The 12,388-nt window shown below is 32.4% G+C and overlaps 1 long non-coding RNA gene across 1 annotated transcript; it reads right to left on the reverse strand.

Moving 5' to 3' along the window:
- Positions 1 to 11,577: 11,577 nt before the first annotated feature.
- On the reverse strand, positions 11,578 to 12,093 carry LOC133833882 (uncharacterized). Its single transcript, XR_009893191.1, has 2 exons — positions 12,021 to 12,093; positions 11,578 to 11,798 (listed from the first exon to the last, which is right to left on the reverse strand). It is a non-coding gene; the product is annotated as an uncharacterized LOC133833882 (long non-coding RNA).
- Positions 12,094 to 12,388: the final 295 nt, after the last annotated feature.

A 12,388-nucleotide genomic window follows, 5' to 3' on the forward strand; every position in this document is an offset into this window, starting at 1 on the left:
TACAAGATTACATATTTGAAGGAAATAAATGAAAATATGCGACCAGACTGGTCGCCCATAATTATGTTGTCTAATGAGCCAATTCTCTTCTGGTCGATGCTCGAACATATCATACTTACTTAAACCGCCACGTGTATCCCACGTGTAGGCCAATCCTGCCACGTCATCAGGTAGTCCATTTTTGGGTAAACACAAAGGAAAACAATATATTCTTTATTCAATTATTTGAAATAGCTAGCATGATAGTTAAATAACAACATAGAATATTATAATTGTGCCATTGTTTCCCTCAAGATCCTACAGCTACTGATTGCAACAAGCCCCAGCTGCTATTATAACATTACAAAGGTTTGATTGGAATGGATGACAATGCTTACGTAATTGATGCAAAAAATTGAAAAGGAAATGATAAAAATAACAAATAACAACAAAATTTCAAAGTTCAAACAATTTCGATATTGTGTCAGGAGAAATTTCTTAGGTCATACTACACTCATAAATTTAACAGTAAAGTTATTGGGTGGGTGAGTGGTGTATGATTCAAATGTCAATTCCTGTAAACGCATTTGTTTAAATAAAAAAATGAAATTCTACACTCAATACCAAGCAAATGATACCATTACTTTTAAAACAGGTATTGGCAAGAAAAACTATTGACAATTACTACTCCAAACAACTTGGTTGGATTTTTAAAGAAAAAAAACCCACAAATTCTCAAATGCTTCCCTAGGCAATGCCCTACATAAACCCCAAAAATGTATCACTCACTAACAACACTCAAACATGACTATCACAATTGAAAATATGAAACATTAAGGGTATCAATCAAATAGTATTCAAAAACATGAAGCATGCATTTTCCCCTTAATTCTTTTTTTTTTTTAAAACTCTTAGAAAATAGGGGTTTCAAAACTAAGTATATCAATACACAAACTCAACTCTATCATGCTTTCCCTTGCACTCTTCAGTATAATTTTTTTTTATCGACTATGTCTTTCAGCTTCAAAATGAGTCTCCTCGACTTTGGCTTCAAAGTATGTTTCCTGGGTTTCAGCTGTTAGGATAACTTATACAGGATCTTTATTTATTTTCATGTATATCTAATATTAAACAAATTAATATGAGATAGCCTTGAACATATTTCTAAGAAATAATGATCAAAATACTTACATTATACGCAGCGGAATGAATGAGTCATTCCTTCAGTTTCTCTAATCCTTGTATCATTTCTGTCGCAGAATATTACCAAGAAACTGAACCAATCTTCAATTTTCTTCATAGCCTTACAAAGTATCCTTGGAATCACCTAAACTAGGGTAGGAAATTCTCAACACATGAGATAGATACAGAGAGAAGAAGAGAAAAAAACAATAAGGCTTAGAAAATTACTTATGTTTAGAGAGAATCTAAAACCTATTAGAAACTTGTGTGTCAACTTATGTTTTGACTTCTCTCTTAACACTCATTTTATAGACTCTATTAGGTCATTTATTTAATTAAAAAAATCAATAAAATAATAGTCAATTAACATCCCTAGGTCGAAATTATCACGGGCTTTAGGCCCGTGAAATTCCCCATTTGATTATAAGCCCATTGGACTTAAAATCAAGGCATGTATTATTTTATATTTATTTAATTAATTAAATAATTATTCAAATCATTTATCAAATTAATTATTTATAATTTGAACCTTTATTTAAACTTATTTATTAATTTAGATACCAATTTATCTTAATTAATAAATCTGCCATAATTTCTCTTTTCTTCTTAAAATTACATAACTCTATGAAACTATCCAAAATTGACCTAGTCAACTTTGATAGTTTTAATTTATAATTAAATCAATTAATTGAGACTATCTAGATCATTTTATCCAAGGTACAGTGGGGACCATGGGCCTATGAAATCAAGCTTCAATAAGTTATCATAAATCTAACAAATAAATTTACTAACTTATTAATTCCTCGTGACTCACTACTACAAATACACATTTTTAGGACACCTTTTTAGGACACTCACCTAAATGCGAGTATTAAAAAAGCCTCCTGGACTTTTTAGGACTAAAGAATTTGTTTTAGGACTCCCGGAGCAAGTCCTAAAAACTATGTGTGTCCTAAATGTTTGAGTTTTTTTTTAAAACAAACACCTCCTGGACTTTTTAGGCGAGTCTTAAAAGAATGCGAGTCCTAAAAACTTATGCGTATCCTAAAAGTTTAAATTTTAAAAAAATTCAAATTCCCTCCAATTTTCCTTAAAAACTGTTTTTAGAACTCGCAATGAGTGTCCTAAAAACATATGTGGGTCCTAAAAAATCTTAATAGAAAATTTAAGTGTAATATTAGTGGTGACTTTTAAGGGCTCACTTTGGGTGTCCTAAAAACTTTTAAGTAAAAAATGATAAATAAATGAATAAATTAAAGCTTTATTTTAATAAATAAATTTAAAAAAAAAAAGATTTCTTTTATTTATTTTTTTTAAAATAGAAAAGAAAATTTTATTTTATTTATTTGGGGTTATACCCGAATATTGTATTTAAAAAAAATCTGACCTAATAAACTAAAGTCATAACCCTAAACGTTTCAGCCTCCCTCCCGACCCTCTTCTCCCCTGCCGACCTATGCGTCTCCTTGTCTCCCTCAGCATTTCGAAGACCAAGCACATGGCCGCACATGGACGCCATCGACGAGATCCGTGGTTCACTCAAGCAGATGCGCCACATCAACGTCGGTGGCTCACGATGAGGCGGTGGCTTGCGGAGGGGCTCATTGCAATGGTAGCTCATAGAGGCGGTGGCTCGTAGGCGGGTCTTCATTTTCAAGTGGTGGCTGGTAGGTTGTGTTTGTTTGGATTTTCAGGTGTTGTATTTGTTTAGATCTTTATGTCAATGGAAAATTTTCAGATATGTTATTCAAGTTGATTGTATATAATCATACAATATTATTGGTGTAGATTAATGTTTGCATATGCTTGTAGTTATCTCAAGAATGTTTGCTTTGATTTTGTTTTTGTGTATCTTTAATATATTCATTCAACTAATCAGAGTAATATTTGTAATATTTTCTATAATTTATTTATTTTAAATATATAAGTATATATTTATTATTCATTCAACAATAATGGGATTTTTAAAAAATTGGGCATTTTACCTAAATATTGATTTATAAAATAAAATTATAATTAATTAAAAGGTACTCAAAGAAATTTTTTAGGACACACATTGCAAGTCCTAAAAAGCTTTTTGTTTGTAGTAGTGAAAACTTTGCGAGTCCTAAAAAATCTCAGTTTTTAAGGCTCTCAAATAGAGGACTCGTAATGTAAGTCCTAAAAATCCTTTTTTGTATTAGTGACTCCACTAAAGACTGAGAATTGCACTCTTAAATTCATAGAAAGCTCTATAACAAATATAGATATGTTATGAATTATCCATTGTTACAACCATAATTGTCACTCAATCCTCTACAGACGGTCTACAATGAGATGAGACTAAAATATCGTTTTGCTCCTCATTGTATTTTATCCGAAAAACACTTAGTTCCTTGTAAATGATATGTCAGTAAACTAATATCAATTACTGAAATGAGATATCTATCATTTAGCACCTTGAACCAAACTAAAAGGGAACCATCATTTCACTTCTTCGTCAGAAGCTATAGATATTCATATCTATGATTAACACTCCCACTCAATTATACTACCGAGTTCCCAAGATGTAAGTATGGGCTAGTCCATAGGGTAAGCTGGTAACGAACAAGTCAAAGAATTCAAATAATGCAATCAGTTAGAATACTAACCACTCATAATTGAGATTGAATTGACCTATGGTCAACTATATGATATGACTAGAATAGATAATAATGGTATGTTTACTTATCCTATTAACTGTCAATATCGGTCCTTTCCGATGTAACAAATACATCCAATCTTATCTACTTTGTTAATGTCCTGGAAAGAACATAACACTACAATGTGTAAGTAGATCATATAGTAGATTGGCAAGTCAGTGTAAATCATGTGCACTGACTAATCTAAGGACTAACTTATTTTGAACATATAATCATATTTATATTCCACTGTGATTACGTCACTATAAATACGATTAGCTATATGCTCGGGATTTAATAAAAGTTTATATTAAACAAATAATCAGGAAAATAAAACATGTGAGCAAAGTGATTGACCAAGTCAAAAAATAATTTCTATTCTTTTATTGATAATAAATGAGATTACAAAGAAATTTGGTTTTAATTAGGGCATAAAACCCTAACATCAGCTTCAAAGAGGACATGTGAGAGACTGAGTTCACGGTTTAAGCTAGAGAGAGGAGAGTCATGGACTGATGTTTGAGCTTGAGAGAGGAGAAAGTGATCGAATGAGACAGTAGAGAGTGAACGGATTTTAGGCTGAGTTTTTACTTGAGAAAGTAGAGAGTGAGCTACAGTGAGGGAGGTGTATTTCTAAAAAATAAAATTCAACTACCATAAGTAATCGGTTGCTCCATGTGGGTTGAATAATATTTACACTATTTACCACTGCTGACATAGGCTGCCACTGTGAGCCACATAGTTTTAAACCAAAGAGTAGACCCATCCATTAGATATGATCCAACGACAGTATAATTTTCATGGAACCATTCCCTTCACGGGATAGAATCGGTCCCCTCCATACACTACTACAAATATGGTCATTTGTGACAGTTCCTAACTTTCACAATTGATTTTTTGCGTCAGTTTTGAAACAAATGCAGAATCTCATGATGCAAACCAGTCAGACATTTGCGTCAGTGCCCAACTGTCACAAACACTAGCGTTTGCGTCAGTGGAAAACTGCCACAAATGCTATATTACAAAACTAAAATAAAAATTCTACGAACCCTGACCCTGTGTACCCAGCCCCCAACCACCCTATGGGACCCCAGCCCCCGTGTACCTGGTCCCCAGCCACCCCTATGACCCCCGCGAACCCAGTCCCTGCCATCACCAGCAACCCCATGCCACCCCCCACGACCCCCGCGACCACCACCAAGAGGCTCCTGCAAAACGAAACCCAATCAAAGAAAAAAACAATCAAGAAGAGGGTTTTTGGGTTTTGATTTTTCAAATAATAATCTTAAATATAAAAAATATATACAAAAAATTCAAAAAGAATTATGTATAAGGTTCATAAACATATTATATTCATCAATTTCACCTTAAATGAAAAAAAAAAAAAATTCACCAAAATGAGTCAAGAAAGTCGAAGGCGCCACTGGTTGTTGGGAGAAAACTTAAGTTTTCGAATTTGGGAGAATGAGGGGCTCAGGGACGATGGCTGTGATTTATTACTGGGCGGACTGACGCAAACACGCTGTTACCGTTAGTTCCCCACTGACGTAAATAGTGATGTTAACGACGTCAGTTGGCCACTGATGTAAACTTCGCCAATTAACAGCTAGCATCAATGTTACCACTTATGCAAATGCCCATGCATTTGTGGTAGTGCTCAACTGCCACAAATGCTGATTCTCGGTCAACAGCGTCAGTCAACGCACAAAAATGGTATTTTGGTGTAGTGATATATTATATTATAATATAATATATTTATATTTGATCAATCTCAATTTATTTTTTTATTTTTAATAACGTAAGATTTGTTTTACTTATTTCTTATTCATCTTTTTTATTATTATTACTTATTTATCTTATATTTATGTTAAGATATGCTATTTATTTAATCTAATTAATTCGATCCTATTTCATTTAGTTTTAGTTACATCATTTTTTTTTACTATTATTTCTTTTTTCTTTTTTGATCTAAAACTAGCTATGTAATTGTTAAAATAGAACCGTTGTTAAAGATTATTCAACTATATTTTTTCTAATTTCGTAATATCATCACATATGAAGTAATTGATAAACATTTTAAAGAAAAAACTCTTAATACACCAAAATAAAGGGAAAGAACTCTTAAAGTTGGATTGCTTTACATATACAATTATCAAATAATTTGAGAGGGTAAAAATATCTTCTTCTTCTTCTTCTTCTTCTTCTTCTTCTTCTTCTTATATATATATATATATATATATATTCACTACAATAATTACATGGATTTGCGGCGTGGGTATTAGCAGCGGGCATAGTCCGCCTGTATTGTATAGGCTATTAGCGGCGGACTAGGTGGTCCGCCGCTAATAATGTTTGAGTATTTTAAAAAAAAATTAAAATATCCATTAGCGGCGGACTTACCACAATTAGCAGCGGACTCCGCCGCTAATATACGTAATGAAAAGCCTGGGAATATTTTTTTTGAGTCTTATTAGCGGCGAATAGCACCTTTATTAGAGGCGGACTATCCGCCGCTAATAGCAGTAGCGGCGGTTAATCACTTGTATTAGCGATGGTCTTCCCGCCGCTAATACTAGCATTATTAGTGGCAGGCAACTAATAATAGCGGCAGGCCCCGCCGCTAATACTAATAAAGAGGTTAAAATTTGCACAACCCCTTTTTTCTCCGCGTCTCTTCTCATCTCCAAAAAACCTCCATTGCACAGCGACTTCTCCTCTCTCCTTCGTCGTCCATAGTCGCCCACAGTCGCTGCCCTTCGTCGTTTGAAGGGACTCCCATAAGTTCCTTTCAGTTTCACTTGAAAATACCTGTTACATTTCATTTTCAATTGCTACATAGTTCCTATTTCTATAACGTGCTAATGAGGTGCAGCTTGTTAAAATTAGTGTCATCTGTGCTGCAGCAAAATTTAATCAATTAGTCTATAATTATCCCATCCGTATCCCAGAGAGGTTTTCTCTTGTTATTCGTTCTTTATTGACTCAAGAGGGCATCTGTTTCACTTTGGAGCCAAACTTCAAGTTTCTCGAGGTAGGGACATATATTATGTTTTTCTTTATTTAGCTCTCGAGTGATATTTCTGATAGTCCTATAAAATCTTCCTAATACATTGACTCTAGTTATAGTATTCTTTGATATAGGAGGTTTCTTGACAGATTTGTATTAATTTTAATGTAGAAGCACCTGCGTATTCATAAATTTTAATTTTGAATTTGTCAAAAATAAATCTGATGGCATGCGTGATATGTCATATGATTTCTTTATATTTTGGAACTTTACTCAAATTAGGGTACACAATTTCTTAAACCCCTTTCTCAGTAATTTTTCAGACTTCAAAAATTTTATATTTTTTATTAATCTTGAATGCTTAATTGTTCATGTTTTTATTTTGGCTTTTTATCCAAAATAATATTGTTATTAATACAATACCCAAACTCAAACTATAGAAATTCCTCGTACTAGATGATGAGTATAATATATATTTTCGCATTTGTATATGAGCTTATGGTATTCAAATGTTTAACATAAAAAAATGTAGAAATTTTGGAACTTTTAAGTTTTGAGAATTTAATTACTATAATAAAAACTTGAGGATTAAATTGTAATATTGATTTAGTTAATCTCAGTTGGGCCATTTTCATTGACTCTCTCTTTCTCAGAGAATTCTATACTTTAATTCTCAACACATCCACCAACAGCAGCAACAAGACCATTCGCCAGAGAAATTGTTGGAAAAGAAGATCGTTGGTCAAAACTAGGCCATTGATTTTTCAAAGTTTTATTTTAAAAGCTTTTTCATAAACTCCATTTCTGATCATCTTAACCCTGTTTTGAATTTTCATCTTTGATCGTTTTTGTTCTTCTGGGTTTAATTATGTTTTTGAGTTTTTCATTAAAAAATATACATTTTTATTTGAAATTCAGATTCTTGAAGCAGAGACTTACCCCCAAGTTCCCGGTTCAATTCTTAATTTGTTGAAAGGTAAACTACATGAAGTTTTTGTTTAATCACTATTTTTTTTATGTGATGTAATCTAGCTTCTTGTTATCACTTGATGGATTTTTTTTCTTTATTTTGAGTTCATATTTGCAGGGTTTGGTTTTGTGAAATCTTGCAAAGATGAATGATTTGATGACAAATAATTATTTTATAAAATTATTATTATTATAATTTGTAAAAATAGAAGTAAAAAATTAGTTGGTAGTTAATTTGAAGTTAATTTATTTTCTCTGTCCCGATATGTTTGTGATTGATGGTTGTTGACTACAACCATCAATTACAGGGATATCGGCATAGAAATGATAAGTTTAAAATATTATTAATAAAATAATGAATGATAAAGATTAATAAAATTTATCTAATTATTTAAAAAAAAAAATTAGTCCAAAAGTCAAACAATAATTCATTTGTAAAATTATTATTACTATTACAAATTAAAAAATTATGAATAAATAATAATTTATTTTTAATTATTTTTTATTAATTTAATTAATTAAATAATAAAAGTTTGATATAATATTATCTAATTAAATAATTTAATTTAATTTGTTTATTGAATAACATTATCTAATATTAAATAGTTATAAATTACATTAATATAGAAATTGATAATTATATTTAATAAAAGTTTTAAAAGTTAAGAATAATTAATAAATTAGTTTAGGAAAAAATATTAATTTGTTTATAAATAACATTATCTAATAAAACATCATAAAATAGCATAAGATATTATAATATTGCATAAGATTTCAAAAATGATAACAAATTTCCTTTGTTATCCATTCCTATTCACATTACTAAAACTCACACTCTTATAACACTTTAGATGGTGATTGACAAGACTTGGACAACATTGAGAAATCGTGGTTGTCAAGAATATTGGAATGGTCTGCAAGCTTTTTTAAGGATGGCATCGGAACATAAAGATTCGGATGGAAGAATTAGGTGCCCGTGTGTGAGATGCAATAATAATAGATTTGAATCTTTGGATGTAGTTCGAGCACACGTATTCTATAGGGGTTTTCATCAAGCTTATGATAAGTGGATTTTTCATGGTGAGGTGGAAGAAATTGTTGCTGATGAGTTGGTTGATGAGAATGAAGACGATGAGATGATTCACGTTGTGGAAGACTTCCTTTTACCGACAACTGAGGAAGTAGAAAGGGATCCTGGTGGGAGTCAGTATTATGACGAATTATTTGAGGAGATTGAAGCGGACTTGTATCCTGGATGTGATTGGATTTCATCCCTGAACTTTTTAGCAAAGTTATTGCATCTAAAAGTTAGAGGGAAGGTGTCTAACAACATATTTGATGAATTGTTGAAGTTGTTAAAGCTTGCAATTCCTAAGGAAAACAAAATTCCCAGATCGTACTACGAGGCGAAAAAGAGATTGAAAAAATTAGGGTTGGGCTACGAGTCCATTCATGTGTGTCAGTATGATTGCTGCTTATTTTACAATGAGCATGCATCTAAAGAGACATGTCCAATATGCGGAAGTAGTAGATGGATTACTTCCGAAATGATGAAAGGAAAAAAAGTGCCACATAAGGTGATGCGTTACTTTCCGTTGACCCCTCGGTTGAAAAGATTATACAGTTCAAGAATTACAACGAAACACATGATATGGCATCACGCCGGGAAATCAAAAGATGAAGGGGTGATGCGACACCCGGTGGACGGCTCTGCGTGGAAGGACTTTGATGCCAAGCATCCTGATTTTTCAAGGGATCCCAGAAATGTTCGTCTGGGCTTAGCTGCTGATGGATTTAATCCATTTGGCAACATGAACCTTGCATACAGCATGTGGCCTGTGGTGTTGGCAAACTATAATCTGTCACCTTGGTTGTGTATGAAAGACAACTATTTCATGTTGACCCTCCTTATTCCTGGGCCAAAATCACCCGGTAAGGACATGGATGTATTTTTTAGACCATTGGTTGATGAGTTGAAGGATCTATGGGTTAATGGAGTTGATACAAGAGATAGTACGACCAACAGGATGTTCAAGATGCGGGCAGCCCTTTTGTGGACAGTGAACAATTTTCCAGCTCGCAGTAGTTTGTCTGGATGGAGTGGTCAGGGATACAAAGCTTGTCCTACGTGTAATGAGGACACAACTTCCATCTGAGTGATCAGTCAGACATCTTATGTTGGTCACAGAATATTATTGCCAAGTACAAATCGAATGAGAAGAGACATCGAGTTCAATGGAGAAGTTGAGAGAAGACGTCCTCCGAGACGGTTTACTTGTGAGGATATACTAGAACAAGTTAATGCTCTTGCAGCGCAAGTTCCAGGAAAACATGTCTAGTTTGGGGGTGTGAAACGTAAAAGAGGAGTAGATGAAGGTAATTGGAGGAAAAAAAGTATTTTTTACGAGCTTGAGTATTGGTGTACAAACAAATTAAAACACAATATAGATGTCATGCATGTTAAGAAGAATGTGTGTGATAGTCTCCTTGGCACCATCTTAGACAATGATAAATCTAAGGACACCACTAATGCCAGGCATGATTTGAAAAAGATGGGTGTGAGAGAATCATTGTGGATTTATGAAGATGAGAATGGGAAGCTGATGAAGCCGCACGCTCCTTACGTGTTAACTCCGGTGTAGAGGCAACAGTTTTGTCAGTTTATAAAGGAGTTAGATTTCCAAATGGCTTTTGTTCAAATTTGAAGAAGAAAGTGTCCGAGAATGATACAAATATTCTTGGGTTGAAGCCATACAATTGTCATGTGATAATGAAACAATTACTTTCTCTCGATGTTCGCAAGTTTCTTCCAAAATTTATATCGACCACTATTACAGAATTGTGCAATTTCTTCAGGAAAATATGTTCGAGGACTTTAAATGTTAAAGATATGGAGGAAGCACAAAATATTCTTATTCAGATATTGTGCAAGATGGAGTTGATTTTTCCTCCAGCTTTTTTTGACATAATGATTCATTTGGTATTACATTTGCCAGAAGAAGCTATATTGGGTGGCCCGGTATTTATGAGGTAGATGTATCCTTTTGAAAGGTACATGAAAAAATTAAAGAATTATGTGGGAAATAAAACTCGCCTTGAAGGGTCGATCGCCGAAGGCTATGTTGCAGATGAGGCTTTGACCTTTTGTTCAATGTATTTCAAAGACATTGAAACAAGATTTAACAGTCTTGATCGAAATGAAGATGCAACTTATATCCCACGAAACCTTACAGTTTTCCAATCTCAATGCACTACAAGAAAAAATGTTTTTAATAACACCAAAAATGTATTATCAAAACATACCATAACACTTTTTGATGTGTTAAGACCGACTATGTTATCGTAGGTCAGGGTACTTTACATAACACTTTATCATTGTTATACAGATGTGTTATCATAATGTCAACGATAACACACTTTCTGTGTTATTTTAATAAATCGATAAGTGTTTAATTATATTATTTATAGTCGATTATATAACACATTTCAATACTTATAAATTTGTGTTATACTACACTTTAGTATAACACATTATTTGTGTTATATAATGAAGTTTTCATAACAAAATTCTTTACATAAAAAGTGTTATTGTAATAAATATTATAACACAATTTTCGTATTATTTTAATATTTAGATAAGTTTAAATTCTCATTATATATTCATTTATATAACACTAATTTATTCTATTATATTTTAATTTTTTTTATATAATTAAAATTAGCTTTCTAATATATACTAGCATCATCAAATGAACTTGATTTTCAAATAACAAAAAGTAAAAACATTCAACATTGTATTAACAATCCACAAATTAGTTTAAAACATTCAACATTGTCATCAACAACAAAATATTCTTTAAGTATTTAAGTAGTCTTAAATATTCAACATATTGAAAAGTTACTACTTTTAGCACAAAATATTCTATAGCTGCCCAACACAGAGCCTTCAAAATTAAGTATCCTTTTCTCCTCCAATTGATGGAGAAAGAGATATTTTTCTCCTGCAATAGCAGATAAAAGGTAAGGTATATGCTTAAAAAAATTAAATAATATGAATCAAATAATAAAACTGTATACAATATAAGACCTAAGCAAGCATTACAGTCTCAGACCTCAAATGAAACTCTAAAAGCTCCAAGCCAGAGTATAAATAGTCAACTAGAAAAAATTGAAGAAAGACATTTTCCCAAGTTAACAATTAGAAAAAGAATATTATTACATACCAGCCAGTTATCCATGAAGCAAATGGTGACCATTTTGGGCCAGCAAGCTTGGTACTCTAATAGTAGAGACCCCCAGAAGTAAGGTAAGAAGAACAAATCTTAGCCATGGACAAAGCAACCAACATGGAGAAAGAAAGCACACCAGAAAGCACTGATATGGTAGAGAATGAAAATGCAAAGGAAAGACAATATTTGAGTGGGTCTATTAATAATTTCTGAAATCCCTCAGCCAATAACCTGTGAAGTATATTCTTATGGTCATTAAGCAAGCTGGAGAAAAAGTGAGAAACAAATAATATATAGACAAATCATGTTACATGAATCATTCAGATTCAAGTCAGATCAATGGAGAAGATTCAATATGGCAG

The sequence above is a fragment of the Humulus lupulus genome, chromosome 5 (genome assembly GCF_963169125.1).
Source record: "Humulus lupulus chromosome 5, drHumLupu1.1, whole genome shotgun sequence".
NCBI lineage: Eukaryota > Viridiplantae > Streptophyta > Magnoliopsida > Rosales > Cannabaceae > Humulus > Humulus lupulus.